This window comes from Triticum urartu, chromosome 6A (genome assembly GCF_056163025.1).
Source record: "Triticum urartu cultivar PI428250 chromosome 6A, HENAU_Tu73, whole genome shotgun sequence".
Classification (NCBI taxonomy): domain Eukaryota; kingdom Viridiplantae; phylum Streptophyta; class Magnoliopsida; order Poales; family Poaceae; genus Triticum; species Triticum urartu.
Window position 1 is genome coordinate 77,248,828 of NC_141878.1, and position 17,996 is coordinate 77,266,823.

General features: G+C 50.9%; 1 pseudogene; it reads left to right on the forward strand.

Annotated features, from left to right (window-relative positions):
* The first annotated feature begins 4,227 nt into the window (after nucleotides 1-4,227).
* LOC147964052 (uncharacterized) lies at nucleotides 4,228-17,714 on the forward strand (annotated as a pseudogene).
* Nucleotides 17,715-17,996: the final 282 nt, after the last annotated feature.

Sequence of the window (17,996 nt, forward strand, 5' to 3'; positions counted from 1 at the left end):
GCACCTGCACGCGATCCTCGCCGGGAAGCCGATGGGTCCGGCGGAGGAACTCGATGTGGTCTTCATGGACTTCGGAACCGTCCCAAGTGCCGGAGCGCACTGGGGGAGGCACGGTAGCGGAGGAAGAACTCATCGCGAGCCGTCACCGCGGTGTTCGCCGGAGCTTGGGCGTGCGGCGGAGCGAAGAAGAGAAGAGGAAGGAGGAGAGCAAGGAGCACCAAGGAAGAAGAGAACGAGGGGTAGTGGGAAGGAGGGGCGCACGTGCCCCCCTCTTCCCCCTACTTATAGCCCCGTGGGCTGCGAAGCCGAGGGGGCGGACGTGGGGATTTACTGCGCCCACAACCCCACGACCCCCATGATCCCTGTAAAGTTACTGCGCGCAGTAACTCCACAGGAATCCCAACCTTCCGCCGGGGCCACAGCGGATCCGCTCGGGCACCAAGGCGCGGTAGTGGTGGGCCCCGCCTATGGGCCTGCCCGTCGCGCGCGTAGGCTGGCAGGATGGCCTGGCCACGTGCCCTCGCGTGACAGGCCAAGAACGGGCGGCGGCCTGGAGGCTTAGCTAGCACGCCACTTGAGATCCCGCCACGACGTTCGAAGTATCAAGCAAGTCGAAATTGAGTGAAGTCCAAGTTGAGCAAGTCCGACTCCTTCTAGACGGCCCGACAGAAGTCAATCAAGACCATGTGTCGAGCACTCGGAGAGAGAAACTGCTGAGGCTTCTCGGCCGATCGTCCATGGCGCCTCACCAGCTTCGGGGACTACTGTCGGAGTAATGGGCCATGGGTAGGCCAACCCGAGTCCCATAACCTTTCAAGACATCGGGGCAGGCTGCGCCCCTCAAGACCCTAGGGCGAAGAGCCGTCTCCTGAGGAGTCGACGGCAGGGCGGCCGACTGCCCGCTCACGGCCGAGTCCCAAGGACGACTTCCAGAGAAGCCGGCTTGGGGGAGTCGGCCGGAGACTCCGACGAACCATGACCCCATTGAGGGGGACAGGGCAGAGGCGTGGCTACAGTAAAACCCACTCTGCCCCTTACCAAGGGCAGGCATGGCCACTGCACGCCGTACCCGGGAAGATCTCCGTGCGGCGTGGCACTGTTGCCCGGCCGGCCCTGACATCAGCACCACAGTACCAAGTCCTGCGCCCACGACGGCTTGTCTGTACGGCCGGAGGTAGCAGGGCCCACCAGTCAGCAAGACCTCGGGAGACGGAGGGAGAACCGCCAGTCGGACCCGTCGGGAGTCGGCCCGGGGGAGTCGCAGAGCCCTCCCCCGGGGCCCACGCGCCATTAATCAAGATGAGATGGGGAATGGCCACAGTGATCGCCCGCCAGGCGGAGGGGCTGTTGCCACGACCCCTTGACCAAGCCTGCGTCATCAGAAGCACGACTATAGTAATCGGCAGCCGGCAAGACCCGCCCGCGGCGGACGCGGCCTGTCGGCTCCGTACCAGACCAGTCGGCGGGGCCCACCAGCCGGCAGGCCCCAGCAGTCGGCAGAGAAGTCGGAGGTCGGAGGCACTAACGGATGGGCCCGCGCCCAGACGGATTACCGTTGTACCCCTGGGGGGTAGGCCTATATAAACCCCCAGGGCACCCATGCAAAGGGTTGGATCCCAGTAGTTCTATACCATACCAGATAGAAGGAGAGAGCTAGCCTTGCCCTCTTCTACCACCAGACACAGCTCAAGGAGCAACCGTGTAAACACTTGACCACAGTGATCATGCGGAGACCCCGCAGAGCAGCAGTAGGGGTATTATCTCCCCGGAGAGCCCCGAAGCTGGGTAAGATTCGCTGGCGTGCATGTCTTCGCCACATCCCGTTTCCAGGCACCGGCGACGTTCTACTCGCCCCCACCATGATAAGCCATCCGTTGGCATATGTCGCTCCAAACCCCCGACACCGACCCATGGCTAACAGGCCAGACGCCCGAGGACCCCTTAGTCCAGGACTCCCTCAGTAGCCCCTGAACCTAGTTTCAATGACAAGATATCCGACGCGTAGTTCTGTCTTCGGCATTGCAAGGTGGGTTCCTCCTTCCGAACTCCAAAATAGTCTTCGGACGAATTGATCGTGTCCGGACCTGTAACGCACACCACACGCAATCTTAGAGAGAATACAATAATCCACGAGTCCAATCCGCCGACAACTTATGACATCACGTCCGTCCGGTCATAATTTTGAACCATTTTTCGTCTGCCCCTCCACGTTTCAAGACGCGGTTGCCATTGGCATGTCTTGTCAAAGCAAAGATCGTGTCCCCTTATTATGGGATTCTCATCAATACGGGCGTGGGTAACCCAACCGTGCCATTTACACAACCCTTGGGAATAGGCGAGTTTTAAGGCGAACAGGGAGGCGTTTGATATTCGCGGCCTTTATAAGGGGATAAAGATTCGTCCTCACTCACCCCTGCCTTCTCCTTCCTCTGCCTATCCATTCTAGAACTCCAACACCCAAGGCCTAGCTTCCTTCGCCGGAGAGAACACTCCAACCATGTCCGGATCCGGAGCAGGTGGTAAGTGGATGGCTTCTTCTGTTAAGAAGAAAGACATCAAGGAGCTTCAAGAGGCCGGATACCTGGCCAAGGAGATCGTTCACCGTCTCCCAGCTGAGGGACAGATCGTCCCTACCCCAGAGCCCCATGAGAGGGTTGTGTTTCTCGCACATTTCGTCCGTGGCTGGGATTCCCTCTCCACCGGTTTGTCCGCGGACTGATGTTTTACTACGGACTAGACTTCCATGATCTAGCCCCCAACTTTAACCTCAACATCTCGGCATTTATAGTCGTTTGCGAGGCCTTCCTCCGTATCCCGCCTCACTTCGGCCTATGGCTGAAGACTTTCAATGTAAAGCCGAAGGTGGTGAGAGGCCAACAGGCAGAGTGAGGAGGTGCCATGGTGGGCAAGATGACCAACGTTACATGCCCCGAAGGCTCCTTTGTGGAGACGATGAAGGGGTGACAGTCGGGGTGGTTCTACATCACCGAGCCGCGCGACACCAGCTGGGCGGCGGCCCCCGAATTTTGATCCGGAGCTCCGCTGCGGCTCACCTCCTGGCAAGAGAAGGGCATCGCCTGGGGCTCTTCAAGCGAGCTGACTGGGCTCCAGACGTGCGTTCAAAACATGATAACCAAGAGGATCAAACTCGTCAACGTGATCCAGGTTATGCTCATTCGCCGGATCCTTCCATGCCAACGCCGAACTTGCTATTTGTGGGAGTTTGATCCGGCCAAGCACCAGACGCTACTAGAGCACTTCAGCACAACACACGAAGATATCTAGAAAGTTCTCTTCAAGGCCGGCGAGACACCACCTCCCATGACCGAAGATCGTGGGCTCAGCTTAAAGCGCCAGGAAAATTCAATAAGTTCTTTCATGTATTCAAGGAATAGCCTTTACTGGCATATTTTGGGAAGGAGTCTAAGCCTTCCTATCAATTTTCAGGCCTGGATCGACATAGCGGGGCAGATTAATTGTCCAGCTCCACTTCCCGGAGATGAGGAAACCCCACTCCTAACGAAGATGCTATTCCCGGAGAAGAAGGCCAACAAGACGTCCAAAGGGAGCAGGAGTGGCCTTCGCCAGAAGGGTGCTTCAGACATGTCGTCCGAAGACGAGACTGACTCTTCGGTCGCCGAAGACAATGGCGAGGAGGAAGAAGAAAGCGGCTTCCCCCCGGAGGAAGGAAAGAAGAAAAGAGAGGCCTCCACTAATCTGGAGGCGAAGGCGTCCAAGAGGGGGAAGGGCTCCCTTGCGTATAACTCCGCATGGGATGTCGAAAGCAGTCCGGAGCGAATGCCCCGGACCAAGCCTCGGGCTGCCTCGTAAGTACCAAACCCCTACACACCTCCTAATACCTGGCCTTTCCAGTTTATCTTTTCCCTAATAATAAAGCACGGATTGACTTTGTTGGGTTCACCATCACAATACGCTTTCTTCTCGTGTCATAATACGGTTTTACGATTTGTAAAGACAAAATCATAGTATAAACGAGGTGGTACTAATTTGGGGTCCGCACGTCCTTCTGTTGATATGTCACGTGTGTTTCTTCGTGCGTTGAATGGTTGGGCCTTCGTCCCACCTGACCCTTTCCACGAAAAATACATGCCCGATCCGGACTTCACGTTTCGTTCGTGGTCTAGGCTGACTCACGGTCACGGAGGAAGGAGTTCTTTAAAAAGAAATACAGCAACACGGGTATAGCAGCACAGGCTCTCCTCCTCGATGCCTACGACACCGGTGCCGGCGCAACCACCTCGCGCAGCCGCGTGGCCGGTATTCTTCCCCGGCCGTTTCCCGAGCCACCACGCGCCTCCTCCCCCGCCGCTCCGCCGCCATGCCGGGACGGCGAACTGGGCCTTGCTGGAGGCCGAGGACCGGCGGGTCAATGCCGCCGCCCACTCCGGCCTCCACGACACCAGCCCGAACCATTGCTCGTGGGCACGCGGGGATGGAGAACCCCGACGGCCACACAGAAGCTGACGCGGGGGCAGGTCTGGGCAGCGACCCGTCCAGGCTCCCCCACTGCCGCCCTTGGACGCCATGGAGGCGGGTCTAGGCAACGACCCGGCCGAGGTTCTCCCACCGCCACCCCCGCATCTCCCAGGGGGGCCATACGACAGGGCACAGACAGCCAGCTTATCCGCGTACGGGACCTCCAGCGAGGTAGGAGGCTACCAGGCCGCGTGGGCCACGGAGGACGGTGTCGGCACCGTCGAGATGGCCGATCCCATGGTCCCCTAGCAGTCGTATGAGGATGGTAATGTTGCTGAGGCAGAAGCCTTCTTTATCTGGTTTCGTTGCCTGCCTGCTACTTTGTTGCTAATAGGTTGTTGCTTTCAGTGGAAGAGGCTAGGTTATGGGATGTTGTCACCTTGGATTGCTTAGACGTCGATGCTTGGACCGCACTTATTGAAGAGACGGAGAGGATTGCTGAGGTGAAATTGAAATTGTTGCCTTACCATACAGTGCATTGTTCTCCTTTTTGCAACTTGCTGTTTGGATGTGTCATAATTTTCAGTAGCTTATCCTATTTTTGTGCCCACATGTGTTACATATTCCGGTGGTCATCTGCAATCCATCTGTATCTTGTGGACCACAAAGTTATGCCAATATTTGTTACGCATGGATGGTCACTCGCTCCCTTGTTTTTGTTTAGCACATTTTCTTTCTACATTACTCTGTCTTGTAGGATCCCAGTATATTTTCTTTTTGACTTCATGGGCCTTGTTCCCTGTAGTAGTTTCATCATTGTCATACTGTAGTCTTGTCAATCTGTCCTTATTCGTGTTTTAATTTACAACACTAGATATAAATTTTTTTTGTTTGGTTAATAAAATAAAATGGATTTTTAATGATAAACAAATTTATGCTAATGGCATATTTTTGTGTATTCCTCGTCAGAGCGACATATTAAAAATACGGAAAGTGTATGATGCATTCCATGCGGAGTTCCCTCTGTGCTTTGGCTATTGGAAGAAATATGCAGATCATGAAGGCCGTCTAGATGGTGTCAATAAAGTTTTTGAGGTGTATGAACGCGCAGTTCTTGCAGTTACTTATTCAGTGGACATATGGTCTAATTATTGTCAGTTTGCGATCTCAACAAAAAATGACCCATATGTCATCAGAAGGTAGCAATTGAATACCCAAACTATTCTGATGAAGTTTTTAACCTCTTTTTATGTCTTGACTTTTGTTAACTAATGCATTTTAGGTTGTATATATATATACAGGAATACATGACGAGAAGTGATTTTACAATACTTAGTACCTGAATATGAATGCTTGATGAAATGCTTTATATTATAGCACTGTATTTTCGCATTAGTTATGATAGTGTAGGCCATGGAGATGTTGCATATATTCAAATTTTGGCTTAGGCAGTGTGTTCTTAGACTCCATGCATGTCTGTTAGTTGTAATGACTAATCTCTCCCCATGAAGTACATAATCTGTTTGACCTTTTTCCTTTTGTAGCAGCTTGTCGGTGTCAAAACCGGCGGATCTCGGGTAGGGGGTCCCGAACTGTGCATCTAGGCCGGATGGTAACAGGAGGCAGGGGACACAATGTTTTACCCAGGTTCGGGCCCTCTTGATGGAGGTAAAACCCTATGTCCTGCTTGATAGATATTGATGATATGGGTAGTACAAGAGTAGATATACCACGAGATCAGAGAGGCTAAACCCTAGAAGCTAGCCTATGGTATGATTGTATGTTGTGGTTGCTATTTTTCTACGGACTAAAACCCTTCGGTTTATATAGACACCGGAGAGGGTTAGGGTTACACAAGGTCGGTTACAAAGGAGGAGATATCCATATCCGTATTTCCTAACTTGCCTTCCACGCTAAGTAGAGTCCCATCCGAACACGAGACGAAGTCTTCAATCTTGTATCTTCATAGTCTAACAGTCCGGCCAATGGAGATAGTCCGGCTGTCCGGAGACCCCCTAATCCAGGACTCCCTTAGTAGCCCCTGAACCAGGCTTCAATGACGATGAGTCCAGCGCGCAGTATTGTCTTCGGCATGGCAAGGCGGGTTCCTTCTCCGAATACATCACAGAAGAATTTGAATACGAGGATAGTGTCCGACCCTGCAAAATAAGTTCCACATACCACCGTAGGGAGAATAATATTTTCGCAAATCCAATTTGCTGACTTGTTTTGGCAGCATGACGTTATGTCATGGCCCGGTGATTATTTGAACCGTTTTTCTTCAACCAGCTCCACACATAACGTGAGCCGGTTTCTTGACACGTCTTGTCAAAGCAGAGATCGTGTTCCCCCAATTACGGGATTCTCATTAATGCGGTCGTGGGTAACCCAACCGTGTCTAGGACTCCTAGATTATAGGCAAGTCCCAAACGGCTACGGAGAGGACGCTTGATATTCACCCTCTTTATGAAGGGACAAGGTTTTCACTTTTTCCCTCTCGTGCTCAATCGAACCCTTCCCCCGCCTCGAGTTCCAACACCCAAAGCCCAGGTTAGGTGCTCCAGATCTTCAATCATGTCCGGATCCAACCTTCAAGGCCGATGGATGCCCTCCTCCGTGACGGAAGAGGACATCAAGAAGTTGAGGGAGGCCAGATACCTGACCGCCGAGGTTTCGCATCGGCTACCTGCTCGAGGGTAGGTCGTCCCTACTCCCGAACCCAACGAGAACGTCGTGTTCGTCTCCCACTTCCTCCGAGGCCTAGGCCTCACTCTGGATCCCTTCGTCAGGGGTTTGATGTTCTATTACGGGCTAGATTTCCACGATCTAGCTCCGGACTCCTTTCTCCACATCTCGACATTTATTGTCGTGTGTGAGGCCTTCCTCCGCATTACCCCTCACTTCGGCCTGTGGCTCAAGACCTTTGAAGTGAAGCCGAAGATGATCGAGGGGCAACATGCAGCGTGTGGAGGTGCATTAATAGGCAAGATGGCAGGAGATCCATGGCCGAAAGGTTCCTTTCCAGAGGTGTCCGAATTATGGCAACGGGAGTGGTTTTACGTCACGGCTCCCAGAAGTGCCAAGTGGGCGGCTGCCCCCGCTTTCCGCTAGGCCCCCCACCACAACTAATGTCATGGATTAGCAGAGGTCTGAGCTAGGGTCCAGCCATGGACGTGCCTATACTGCAAAGCCGCATTTGAGATCTCTTCGAGGGAGATTTTAATTTGGTCGTGGTAATACAAGTTATGCTGGTTCGTCAAGTCCAGCCTTGCAAACGCCGGCCCCTTCGCTTGTGGGAGTTCAACCCAGAAGGACCACGTGCCATTCAAAGTTTCCTCGGCCTGACGCACGAGGAGATGTACAAGTCATTCTTCGGACCTCAAATAGAGTGTCCGGATACTACCGAGGACGTGGGCCTGAGCAGTAACCGCGCCGCCGAACAAGTAAGAAATCCTTTAGCCGAACACATTGTCTTTTATTCATCATGAAGTTATTTCTGAGAGTTCGCTCTTTGACCAGGACTGGCTAACAAAGGTGAAGATGATTCGGTGTTTAGCCCCCCTCCCTGAGGGTTTGGAAAATCCGGTATTGGAAAAGATGCTCGAGCTCGCACCTTGCCCGGAGCCCTCGAAGGAAGATACGGGGGGATAATACGGGCGGACGCGGGCCCCCATCGCTGCCAGATCCAACCGAGGGAATGAGTGTCTCCATGAAGGAGGATAACCGGGGGAGGAAAAGGACTGCTTCCGAGGATCCGGAAGCCGAGGCCTCCAAATGGGAGAAGAAGTCTCCCACAGAGGGTCCTGCCTCGGGGGGTGCTTTTGCCGCACAAAGTCTGCGGGGGGATCAGCCCTCCAACGAGTCGTAAGTGATCCAAAAAATACTTTAATAGTGAAGGTATAGTATCTTTATTCTGAGAAAATAACTGCCGCATATATCTTGCAGTTCGGGTCTTAGCCCTTCTCAGCTGAGCTCGTCTTCGGGGGATCTTCTTCCGGAGATGATGGAGAGCGAAACGCCTCCCCTGGACTCCTCCGCTCAAGAAGCGGGTGACCCTGAAGTGTCATCACGGAGGGCCTCTCCGGATCCAGTGAGGCCAGAAGATAATCACATAGACCCCCGAAGTCCCTAGTGTCCGGCTCTCGAGGAGAGCGAACAAAAGAGTCCGGCACTGTCTGGTATGCGGTCGGACGTTCTGGGGGAGCTGTTGGGGCGAGCGGCCATCTCAGAAGAACACCGTACGTTGATGGGTACGGTGATGGAAAGAATTTCGTCCGCCGAAAGCGGATTACATGAATCCTTTATGAGTCCGCTGATAGGCCTTGAGGTACGTGATAGTACCGCACATGTTAGGTGTGCCCTGTGTAGATAGTAGCCCCTGAGACTCTGGTTGTCGACGAGAACGGTGAAGAACAGAGGATCATAGTCCAATGAAATAACCAGATTGCCTTTATGTGCAGGCGGTGGAAGCTCCGGTGGCTAGCCGGACTAGTGGGTTTGCCGAATTAAAACGGCAACTCGATGCGGCGGACGCCGACATCGAGCTTGTTAACAAGAGGCTTGACGAGGCACAGGGTAAGTGTTATTTTCTGGGGAATGCCACTTAGTAAGAGCAGCATGATCCCAGTATCTTTAATATGTTGTGACTGCAGATGGAGTTGCCATCGTGGAAACCTTGCGAGCAGAACTTGCCCGAGCCAAGGAACAAGCGAGGATTAGTAATGCGGCTGCTTTAAAGGCGGCCGAAGAGTTGAAAGCCAAGAAGGCCGCACATTGCGAGAGCCAAGAGAAGATGGCCAAGATGGCTGTAGAATTAAAAGACACTGCCGACCGTTGCCGGCTCCTTGAAAAAGAAAACCGAGCGAAGGCAACGGACCTTGAGAAGGCCATGATGGCGGACAAAGACACCCGCTCTGCTATGAGAGCGAAGAAGGAGGAGCTGCGGGAAGCCGGGGATATTGCGGCTGGGAAGCCTTCATGCTACGGAGGAAGTTCGGAGATCCACGGTATGCCCCTCTGGATCGGCTGTGGAGTTCAGCAGATGTGTATATGGACTTGGCGGCAAGCGCTGCCGATGCAGCCAAATACTTCCAAGGTCAAACAGATCGTGAAGTGGACAAGCTGTTCTAGTCGCAATTCAAATTTCCAGAGCGTCCGCTTCCATTGACTGATCAGCTAGCCAAATGGGCTGAACTAAATAGGTTGTCCAGACTCGCCATGAGGTCTGTCGTGCATTAGCTATAGCCGAAAAAGCCAAAGCCGAACAACTATTTCAGTTTAGTGCAGCAGTTCCTTGGTGCGGTGCCGCGCATTAATGCGATGAAGAGGTCGGCGTGCATAGAAGGCTCGTGGATGGCCCTTGCCCATGTTAAAGCATACTGGGCGGAGATGGACGCTACCACTGTTGCGGCGCAGGGTTCGGCCATAGGCCGAGTGGCTGCCGAGCACTATTTCGAGGAGGTTCTCGAGGGTGCTTGTTTGATAGAGGCTCAGTGCTCAAAGAATATTATGTTTGAGTGACATGTATTCCCATTGTAAACACGATGTTTTTATGAAATTTTATAAGGCTGTGTTTATACTTTTGCCCGAAAGTAATATGATGCCTCTTGTGCAGCCGTTTATGTATACATGTGTATAACCTGAAAGATTCCAGTCGTCGGCTTCAACCCCCACGCATATAATGCGGAGGTGCTCGCAAAAAATGTGTGTTCACACTTAACCCAACGTCTTGGTCCTATTAAGGAGGTGATAGTGCAGCGAACGAGGCAACCGGACTATAATGCTTTAACACTTTCACTTAGCCATAGGAGTTTGATAGTGGGGCTACTAGATAGCCCCTGGTGGCTCTGCACTCTCCCGATCTCGGGGTGCGTACATGCCTGGCCGGAAAACGGCCCTTCATTAAGGCGGAGGAATTCTAACATTCCGATAGGTCATCGAGTGGTTGACCAGTCTCATGCTATATCATGACAGTCAGTTTTCGGCTTTCTCTACTGAGGTGCTCGTCCGGATGAACCAGGGCACAATCGCAGTAGTTCTCCTGGTGCTGCCTTAGCCGATAAAGTGGAACGTAAGGCACCAAAACACAAGAGCCGGGCAAACCCAACATTTGACCAAAGACAATGATTCGGAACTAATGCATATAAGGCCAAACTCGCGACACCGAACACAACCTAAGGTGTTCGGTCTTTATGGTTTAAACTGGGCCTAAATAGTGCCCTTTGTAAGAAGCCCCTTGTGTCCAGGTACGTGCATTATTATGACGTGGCCACATGCCAAGACGTCAGCATCCTTCTCAATTGTGCTGAGAATTCGGTGGATGTGTATCAACAAGAGACAGTAAAAAAGTTTTACGCAGGGTCTTAATCTAAAAAGAATCCTTGGAACGGGTCCCTACTGCACGTCTGCGCCTGTGTCTCCGTTGTGCCGTATCCTGGACGGGTGTAGCACGATGGTCATCTGTAAAAGAGAGGAATTTAGGTGAAAAAGTTGTCGTGCAGAGAGATAGTTTTTAAAGAAACCATGTATAACTAGAAATGAGTATAAATTGCCACTTGTCTACGCGCGTTGGGCCCCTTGTATTTGTAATACGGGTGTGGCCATTAAGCTGGTACAAATTACGTATAGCAGCGTCGGACTCGTCTAACCGCGTCCGTGGTATTGACGACCTATCAAATGCTTTAGTTGGTGAGGCCGTTTTCAGTGTGCGGCTGCCAAGGCAGTCGCATTCTCTTCGGCGCGCAAAGATCGCTTAATACTTCCGTTCACTGTAATGATGCCACGTGGGCCGGGCATCTTGAGTGTGAGGGAAGCGTAGTGCGGTATTGCGTTAAAGCGAGCGAAAGCTTCGCGTCCAAGTAGTGCTTGATAGCCACTTTGGAACGAAGCGATGTGGAAGGTTAAATGTTCGCTACGGAAGTTATCGGGGAAGCCGAATATAACCTTTAGTAGCAGGGAGCCCGTGCAATGAGCCCCTGGGCCTGGCGTTACTCCTTTAAAGGTAGTGTTGCTATGGCAAATTTTTGTTGGGTCTATCCCCATTTCGCGGATTGTATCCTGGTATATCAGGTTTAGACTGCTGCCACCATCCATCAGGACTCGTGTGAAGTGGTATCCGTCAATTATTGGGTCTAATAACAGGGCAGCCCATCCTGCATGCCGGATACTTGCTGAGTAATCATGATGGTCGAAAGTGATCGGTTGAGACGACAAGTGGCAGGACTCTGCGGTGATAGGCCCTTGGGCATATTTTTCTGGGAGTGCCGTTTTGTTTCTCCCCTTGATCACGTGTAACACATTTACTGTTTTGACTTCTGGTGGAAATTTCTTTTGTTCCCCAGTGTCTTGCTTGAGAGGCGCATCCTCGTCTTCGCTTGGTGTATCCTCCCCCTTGTGTATGGCGTTGAGCTTGCCAGACTGCTTGAAGACCCAACATTCTCTGTGGGTATGATTAGCGGGTTTACCAGGGGTGCTATGGATCTGACATATTGGGTCTAGAATTTTGTTTAGGCTGGACAGTTCGTCTCTGGCGCCTTTAGAGGGCGGCTTTTGCTGACCTGGCCGAGAGCTTTTGAATCCGGCGTTTACTGCCGTGCTCTTCGTTTTGTCTTCTTTATTCCGGCGTTTGTTATTGCTGTTGCACCGTGATTTCACGTTTTCATCTCTAACTTCGGATGTACTGGGGTCGTTGGTGCTGCATCTAGCTAGCCAGCTATCCTCACCCGCGCAAAAGCGGGTCATGAGGTTTGTTAATGCTGCCATCGTTCTCGGCTTATCTTGGCCGAGGTGTCTGGCAAGCCATTCGTCACGGACGCTATGCTTAAAAGCTGCCAAGGCATCGGCGTCCGGACAGTCGACAATTTGGTTCTTTTTAGTAAGAAACCTGTTCCAAAGCTTTCGGGCTGACTCTCCGGGTTGTTGAGTTATATGACTCAAATCATCCGTGTCCGGAGGTCGGACATAAGTCCCGTGAAAATTTGCCCGAAAGGCGTCTTCGAGCTCTTCCCAACTTCCAATGGAGCTTTCGGGGAGGCTCTTAAGCCAGTGCCAAGCTGGCCCTTTGAGTTTGAGGGGTAAATACTTAATGGCGTGGAGATCATCTCCTCGAGCCATGTGGATATGGAGGATATAGTCCTCGATCCAGACCCCATGGTATGTTGTTCCATCGTATGCCTCTATGTTTACGGGTTTGAATCCCTCTGGAAATTCATGGTCCAGCACCTCATCGGTGAAACATAGGGGGTGTGCGGCACCCCTATATCTAGGTGTACCACGTTGTTCAGATGTTTGTTGTGTTGCATTGTATGCTGGAGCATGCTTGCATGGTACATAGATGGATCTGGTTTCGCCGTCCTTTTGATGCGAGTCCTCGCGTAGACCGTGTATTGGCATATGTGCGGCATTGCTTGCCACTTTGTGTTGGCCGTGAGGTCGTCTATCCGGCCAGATGGATGTTTTAATTTTTGGTTGTGGGGGGTCTAAGGCCTCCTCATCGAATTCAGGTAGCAACCTCCGCTTTGGGTAGCTCTTGGTGGGGCGATTGCCGCTGTACTTCGCTGATGTGTTGAGTACTTTACTCCATCTGATTTGGAGTGTGTCCTGCGCAGCCTTGAGCCTTTGCTTCTGTTTTTTCAGACTCCTCGCGGTGGCAACATGCCTTTGATGGGCATTCTGCTGCTCTGGGTGCCTGTCCGGCGTTATGTCGTCCGGACTATTATCTTTGATAGAATTGGTTTGTTCAGTTTGATTCTCCGTATTGCCGTGGCCCGGCGGTGGTTCGCCCTGCTCCAACGCTGGGTCTGTGTGATCGTTATTTCTGCTGAGGCGGGATTTGGGGCGGCGCTTACGCCGCCGCTTTGACTGCTTCTCAAGGGAACAAGCCTTCGTTGCGTCCTTCCGTTCCACATCGTCGTCTTCTTTTGGTATGTCCACCATGTATACGTCATATGATGAGGTGGACGTTGAGCGCCCTGTGGGCGGTGGTTCCTCTTCGCCTCCCACATCGTCGTCCATACTGTCGATGTCTTCGGAGTCGAAGTCGAGCATGTCGGTTGAGTCATCGACAGTGGCTATTAAGTGGGTGGTGGGTGGGCGCCGAATTTCTTCGTCGTCCGCATCCCGATCTTGCCGGATATAGTTTGGCCAGGATTCTCCTGACAAGGAGAGAGACCTTAATGAGTTCAGTATGTTGCCAAAGGGCGAGTGCTGAAAAATATCCGCGGAGGTAAACTCCATGATCGGCTCCCAATCGGATTCGATAGCAACGGGAGCAGGCGGTTCAGAGTCCGTGGCCGGAGAAGGATCCTGCAGTTTAACAACACGGCTCTCGTGCAAGGCAAGGTCGATGTTCGGCTCGATCGCCGCTGAGGGTAAGGCCTCCGTGGCAGGGTCCATCCACCCATCCGCGGAAGGCGCGACTGGCTCTGAATTGAGGGTCGGAGCGGCTGCCGGTGCGATCTCCTTGACACTGTCCAATGGGAGAGCTAAGTCATGCTCATCGTGACCGCGTGGCGCACAAGGCAGAGGCTTGAATCCGTCGAAGATCAAATCTCCACAGATATCGGCCGTGTAGTTTAAGCTTCCAAATCTGACCTGATGGCCAGGGGCGTAGCTTTCAATCTGCTCCAGATGGCCAAGCGAATTAGCCCGCAGTGCAAAGCCGCCGAATACGAAGATCTGTCCGGGGAGAAAAGTCTCACCCTGGACCGCATCGCTATCGATGATAGTAGGAGCCATCAAGCCTAACAGCGATGACACGGAGGAACTCTCAATGAAAGCACCAATGTCGGTGTCACAATCGGTAGATCTCAGGTAGGGGGTCCCGAACTGTGCGTCTAGGCCGGATGGTAATAGGAGGCAGGGGACACAATGTTTTACCCAGGTTCGGGACCTCTTGATGGAGGTAAAACCCTAAGTCCTGCTTGATTGATATTGATGATATGGGTAGTACAAGAGTAGATCTACCACGAGATCGGAGAGGCTAAACCCTAGAAGCTAGCCTATGGTATGATTGTATGTTGTGGTTGCTGTTGTTCTACGGACTAAAACCCTTCGGTTTATATAGACACCGAAGAGGGTTAGGGTTACACAAGGTCGGTTACAAAGGAGGAGATATCCATATCTGTATTGCCTAGCTTGCCTTCCACGCTAACTAGAGTCCCATCCAGACACGAGATGAAGTCTTCAATCTTGTATCTTCATAGTCTAACAGTCCGGCCAATGGAGATAGTCCGGCTGTCCGGAGACCCCCTAATCTAGGACTCCCTCACAGCTATAATCTATACTCCATTCATCTGGGTTCGTAGGGCTTGCACAGGCTTTTAGGTCCTCAACATGCTATATGCCACTGAAAGTATGTCTAGAAACTTCATTCGAATACAAATCCAGTGATATGCTTTTGCTGCTATATACATATGTTTTGTTAGTCAAATTGTCGAGTTCGTAAAATATCTGCTCATGCCCTATAAACCTGGATAGAGGGAGTATAAGTAGTTTCATATAGCCAATATTAGTCATTTAGCGCATTAACTAAGTGGCCAATTTGGAGATCACATGTTTGTGCTATACAAAGTATTGAAGTCTAGATCTTTCAAGAAAAATACAGTCCTCCTTCGTTGCAAATGTAGCTTTCACTGTTTGACCGTACAAGCCATCATTCATTTAGTGTTCCTGGAACTATGTAATGTTTCTTTTTCTAGGGATTGATTGTTTCATTCTTTCATCAGCAACTAAACCCACTGTTTTTTTCCACAGACTGTTTAATCTGGGTTTGGCATATGTTGGAACAGATTATGGTTCCAATTCTTTGTGGGATGAGTACATCAAGAATGAAGAATCACTTCAAGCATGGAGTCATCTAGCTGTGGTATACACAAGAATACTAGAGCACCCTATAAAATAGCTTGATCGGTACTTTAATTGGTGAGTCATTGACATTATTTATGCATTTAAGTACTTAAGTATGTTTTCTTGTCAGTTGCCACTTCTACTTGTATTATGACTTATCTACTATGTCATCCTAAAATAGTACAGTGTGTAGGCATCCCAAAATTTCTCTCCAGATGACTCTTTTATTCCACTGAAAAACACTCGCTCTAAACAACACCACCATGAAATTATTTGATCTGGCAAGTGTTGTGTGTTGTGTCGGCTTTGATTCAGTTGCAATTGAGTTTGTGTTGTTATTGCGGAAAAATATTGTTCTCACTTATGGTGACTAGATTAGTGAAATTATGATCAATGACTAGCAATTTATGCTAACTAACTGCTTACTTTGGGGAGTGTGGATGACTGTCATTTTCTATGTGCTTACTCTATGTAATCACTATAGAGTTTTTTCTTTCAACCAGTACAAGGCTATGTGGAGAAAGTATGTAGAAATTCAAATGGAATTCCTGACACTACATAAGTTTGGTTTCCCAAGTAATTGAAGAAATGCTCCAAGAATAAGGCCACCATCAATATATTTGTTCTTTTATGGTCAAAAGAGTCTACATGAGCACGTGCACTATCACTTTTTATTTGTTGAGAAGTTTCTTACCTTTGTGTTGGTCAGTTATTTTTACGTAGATTTTGATAATATATTTTTAGCTAAGATGCATTAGATTATTGTAGTATAGTCGAATGGGATGTTCTAGATGAACATTTGTGTACTATTTGTGGTGAACATATCTCCAATTGTATTATTGGAAATTAAGGAAAATTTTGGTGTTTTCTACGTAGCCAAAAACTAAATAGGCATGTGGGCACACGCGCATGACTCACCCTCCCTCCAGGAAACAGGTCCACAACATTACAAGTCAAAAGCGAGCGGGAGTATCGGGGCGTTATATGGACTTGATGCATGAGTAGATCAGTGTACAGACTAGGTGCAGGACTAGCTCACAGAGGGCGGCCCTCATATCTAGCTTGACGCGATTATTATTTGAAGTTATAAACATTTCCTTGAGCTTTTCAATCAAAAGTGTGTCATGTGGTGGTTGACCTCATCACGTTGGAATTGATTGCATTCCAACATGCTTTGATCAGGTAAACAACACAAGCATCGTTGTAAGAACTTAATGAAGGATAAGTGGCAACACGGGCGGGCTATCATGTTGACATAGATGTCATGTTAAAAATACAAGACATGGACGAAAGAAGCCTCATTGGGTTAGAGAGAGTTTTCTTTCTCTCGTTGCAACGCATGGGCTTTTGTGCTAGTAATACTAATATGTTTAAACTATGCCAGTACAGTCCGGCCTGCGACGGCTCTCCGCGATCCTCGACAGAGGGTTCACTAGACTCAAAGGAGATGTCTACATGTCTCCGCCGCCCGCTCATTCGCCCAAGGGTGATGACGAGGTGGCGTCCCAAAGGACCTTCCCAGACCAGGGGAGATTCCATAAATCGTTAAGGTGGCGCCCTAGGATGACTCCTTGGCTGCCGGACACATGGGGGAAAGGCCCCCATGGGGACTAGCAATGGGGGCCAAGTTCCCATCGACCCTCAGCCGGATACCATTCTGGAGACCTACACAGCTCCGGAGTCCAGCGAACTGCCTTCCCCGAAAGGAGGAGGTGTCCTTGTTCCACCGATGACTTCTGTCCAACCAGAGGCACCGGATAATCTGCGGGAAGCATTGCGAGGTGCCTACATTGTAGATGAGCACCGTGTCCTTATGGGTATAGTGATCGAAAAGGTTCAGTCTGCCAAAAGCGGACTGACTGAGGCCTGCACTAGCCTTTTAACAGGCTTTGAGGTAACAATTGTAGAAAAAATATCACAATGTGGACAGTAGCCCCTGATGCTCTGTTCGGTGTCCGGAAAGGAAAAGCCGAACATGGGATCAAAATAATTTTCACAGGAGTCTAACATAATATGTCTATGTGAATAAGCAGGTGTCGCTGCTGGCTGCTGCCGCTCATACTACGAAGGTCTCCGGATTGAGGCAGATCCTGGAGCGGGCCAAGAAAGAGCTCGGCTTCGTGAACTAGCAGCTGGAGGACAGCAAAGGTATGCAGTAACCTGCGTGTATATTTAGGAAGGATGAATGGTTCGTGCTGACTAAAGTGCCCTGAACTTTATTAGGGGCCACGACCGAGGTGGAGGCCCTCAAGAAGGCATTAGAGAAGGCCGAGGACAAAGCGACCAAGGAACGTGTCGCGCGTGAGAAGCACAAGGCCCGGGTCGGCGAGGTTCGGCAAGAGCTCCAGGACGCAGTCAAGAAGTGCGAGTCCTTGGAGCGTGATTCCAAGACGCAAGCGTCCGAACTTGCGAAGGCCCTCCAGAGTGCGTAAGAGACTCGAGCCAAAGCCCAGAGCGCCCTTCAGGAAATCCAGGCGGCTCGGAAGATCACGGCGGGTAAGGCTTTCATTATTCAAAGCAAGTATGTGAAGGAAGCGTTCCTTTTACTTACCCGAATTTGGATCTCTCCAGGGGCGTTTACGGATTTGCCGCGCAACGTATCAGACGCTGCCGAGTTCCATCGAACCGATGAAGGGAGTTCTATGGAGAAGCTGTTCTGGTCTCAATATCTTGTGCCCGAACATCCGGTGTCCTTCAACGACTAGCTGAAACAG